The sequence below is a fragment of the Ursus maritimus genome, unplaced genomic scaffold, assembly GCF_017311325.1.
Source record: "Ursus maritimus isolate PB19 unplaced genomic scaffold, ASM1731132v1 scaffold_2, whole genome shotgun sequence".
In the NCBI taxonomy this organism is placed as follows: domain Eukaryota; kingdom Metazoa; phylum Chordata; class Mammalia; order Carnivora; family Ursidae; genus Ursus; species Ursus maritimus.
The window spans coordinates 101540263-101544427 of NW_024424452.1; positions in this window are offsets into that span (position 1 = coordinate 101540263).

A 4165-nucleotide genomic window follows, 5' to 3' on the forward strand; every position below is an offset into this window, starting at 1 on the left:
GGGGGGGCAGGCAGAGGGGGAGAGAGAGAATCTTAAGCAGGCCCCACTCCCAGTGCAGAGCATAACTTGGGGCTGGATCTCATGACCTGAGCTGAAATCAAGAGTTGGCTGCTTAACTGACTGAGTCATCCAGACGCCCCAACTGACCCCCGTTCTGAAGCATTTCCTGCCCTCCCTTCTGCCTTCTCTCCTCACCAGGTGGGCTCAGGCCGTCCCTCTAGTCGGGACCAGTTGCATAATTTGCAGGGCCCAGTGCAGAATGAAAACTTGGGTCCTTGTTGGGGCTCCTGGTTGGCTCAGTTGGTTAAGCGTCTGCCTTTGGCTCAGGTCATGATCCCAGGGTTCTGGGATGGAGCCCTGCGTTGGGCTCTCCGCTCAATGGGGAGTCTGCTTGCCCCTCCCCTTCTACCCCCCACCCCCTGCCCTGCTTGTGCTCTCACATGCACACTCTCTCTCTCTCTCAAATAAATAAATAAAATCTTTTTTTTTTAAAGATTTTATTTATTTATTTGACAGAGATAGAGACAGCCAGCGAGAGAGGGAACACAAGCAGGGGGAGTGGGAGAGGAAGAAGCAGGATCATAGCAGAGGAGCCTGATGTGGGGCTCGATCCTATAACGCCGGGATCACGCCCTGAGCCGAAGGCAGACGCTTAACCGCTGTGCCACCCAGGCGCCCCTAAATAAATAAAATCTTAAAAAAAAGAAGGAAAAAAAAAGAAATCAGAGAATCTGGCCAAACTGAGCCAGCTCTCCCACTAGACCACAATCTGCAGAAGCAAGATCCTGCTGTCCCCTCTATATTCTCAAGTTCACCCCTCTGGCCACCTCAAAAAAATCTGTGTAGCCCCAGAGACAGCCCCTGGTTGAAAATATCTACGCCCAGCCCCCTACCTACCGCTCCCAGACCAGGAGCTCATTCTGGACCCCTTCCACCTGCAAAATGATGGCTTCTTGCAGATGTCAGTAAGTACATGCATGACGGCGGGTGTGGGGGACGTGGAGAGTAGTCACGCTCACAAGTATGGAAACCTGGGGCACCTGGGGGGCTCAGCTGGTTAAGCATCTGACTCCTGATTTCAGCCCAGGTCATGTTCTCAGGGTCCTGAGATCGAGCCCCCATGTTGGGTTCCGCATTCAGCAGGGCGTCTGCTTGGGATTCTCTCTCTCTCTCCCTCTCTCTCTCTCTCTCTCTGCCTCTGCCCCTCCCCCCACCCACTCACACTCTCTCTCTCTCTCTCGCTCGCTTGCTCTCTCAAAATAAAGAAAATCTTTTAAAAACAAAAACTAGTATAGAAGCCCAGCCAGCTCCTTCTACAATAGGGGTCTGGGATGGGGACCAGAGCCCTCTGATACTCGCTAGGAACTATCACATTCCCTCACCTCCAAGAACATTTTTAGTCTAGTTCAGTGCATGGCATGTAATGGGCACTCGTGCACACTGGAATGTCAGCGCATGACCTTCTGGGCTGGGCATGGCTGCTTAGCCCAGAGCGCCCAAAGATACCAGGACTGCCCAACAACCCGGGCCCATCCAGGTAGCTCTCTCCCTGCGGAGAGAGAAGAGTTGGCATAACCTCATTTGTCTACGCAACAGCTCTTCATCTAGTATTTCTTCCCTTAGCCCATCTCTTTTCAGGAAGAACAGTGCCCTAAGTTAGTCCCTACGTCATAACCATCTACCAGGGATTTGTAAAATAGAGCACAAGATCCAGATGAATAAGCCCCATTTTATAGGTGATGAAGCTGAGGCTCAGAGAAGGCAGGTGACTTGCTCGAAGTCACACAGCATGCCAGCACAGAACCTGAGATTAATGTCGACAGCTGGCCCCTTAGTAGGTCCCTACTAGGTGCCCAGCAATGTGCCAAGTTAGTGCTTGACGTGACACATCCATTTATTCTCTCAGTGAGTGTTCACTGAGTGTCTGCTGAGTGCCTGGCTCTGTGCTGGGGGCAGGGGACCCGGCTGGGACGAGCTCACCCAGGCATTGTAGAGAGCCTGGGCTGGAGCCAAAAAAATTCCAGTCATGTACACAAGCCCCCCAACAAGTCTGCAAGGTAGGATGAGCCCCTTGTTTCAGAGATGAGACACCGAGGCTTTAGAGAGAGAAACAAACAGCCCAAGTTTCCAGAGCCAGTAAGTTGAAGAAATCAGGCTTTGAGCCCTGGCTTCTGACCTCCTCTCAACCCCACAACTGACTCTGTTTTGAGAGGCGCCGAGCGATGCCGATGTCTCACTGCTTACCAGCGCCCGAAATCCCACCATTAGAGAAGTTTTCTACTGATTTACAAAGCCGCCCGGGCTGGGGGCAGATTCGGTAAGAGATGCTCTTCAGGGACTTCTTGATCCTACGGGAAGGATGGAGAGTGAGTTTTCAGTTTTTGAGATCCTCATGGGGCCATGTCTTGGGAGTGTTGCATCCTCGTTCTTGTGCCCCTCCTCCTCCTGCTCCTGCTACCTGCAGGGCGGGGCTGGGGCAACAGCAGCAATTAGCCCAGCTCAGCTGCCCGTTACTGGAAATTTGTGTCAACTCTGGAGCTGATCCAGGAAACGATGCCCAGTGTCCCGCGTGACTCAGCCTCACCTGCCCACCGCCACACCTGCGCCAGCCTCAGTGACCCAGGCCGCAACACCGAGGGGAAAGTCCCAGCATCCTTTGGTCCATCCCTCACCAACCCCAGGTGTTTGCAAGGCATGCTGGGATTTAGAGTCCTGATAGCACAAGCTTGGTGCCTTGGCTGATTTCTAGCCAAGACGAAATGCTCCAGGCAGGGCCAATACTGGGGTTCAGAAAACTGGAATCTCTATGGAGAATGCAGACAGAAGCATTTATTCTTCTCTATCATGGTTTGATACGGGAGAAGCTTAAGACCATGGCAGATACTACCTGTCACGTATCAAACTGGCAAAAGAATAATAAGCACGTCCCGGATGTCTAGAGCGGTGGAGGATGTAAAGATAAACTCAAGCGTGCCGTAGACTGTTGGTCTAGGTGTGAGTTAGGAGACATTTTTCGAAGAACAATTTGACAAATTGTCTAAGAGCTTTAAAAAAGCATGCATAGCAATTTACACAGCAATTTCATGTCTGAGAATTTTTCCAAAGAAAACAGTTGGATTGGTTCACAAAGCTATATGTATGTACAAGGACTCTCATTTTGGTGGTGGTGTAATTGCAGACAGACAGCAGCAACCTGTCAGTTGGAAGAGGACTAGTGAAATTAACAGCAGGAGAGATATTTATTCAAATACTAGGCAGCCGTTAAAGTGATGCTCGGAGCTATGTTTATTGACATATAGATTGTCCACGATAGGCTAGGAGGCCGGGGGGGGGGGTAAGTTTACGTTCATTGTGTATAGAACAATCTCACCTTTATAAAATGTCATGACTATCTCCGGGTGGCACGATGAAAAATCCCTTTACATTTTCTGAAAAAAGTTAGATTATGTATATATTGCTATGAAGGAAATTAAACCATTTCTCTTTTTGAAAAAGAAATTTAGATATCAATGGGATTGGTAAAAGTTTTCAAGGGCTGCTATTTACATCTCTCTAGTCCTTTAAAAAAGGTGTCCCCATTTTTGGTGAAGCGTCTGCCTTCGGCTCAGGTCATGATCCTGGGGTCCTGGGATCGAACCCCATGGTTGATTGTTGGATCTGGTTCCCTGCTCAGTGGGTAGTTGGCTTCTCCCTGTCCCTCTGCTCCTTCCCCTGCTCATGCTCTCTCTCTCTCTCCTTCTCTCAAATAAATACATAAAATTAAAAAAAAATGTCTCCAGGGAGTTTCTTCCTTTCAATCACTCAGAGGCAAGAACAAGTCCATTCAATTTGGTGAGAAAACTTTGGCTTTGAGAGATTAAGACTTTGTCCAAAGATTCACAGCATGTTACGATGTTCTTTTATTGATTCTCTCTTTCCTCAGCTGTACTGTCTTCTAATGAGCCCGTTGAAGCCATTCTTCATCTCCGTGTCCATTTTTTTAATTTCTAGCATGCCTCTTGTCTTGTAATTTTCCTACCTCTGAAGAAATTCCCTATCTGTTCCTGCTGCAGCCTCAGCTTCCGGCCTTCCCTGTGCCCCTGTGCCCAGGAGGGTTCTCTCCCTGCTCTCCTGCCACCCCCGTGGTGGACGGCTACTGCTCGTTACTTCAGTGTTAGCCTGGTGG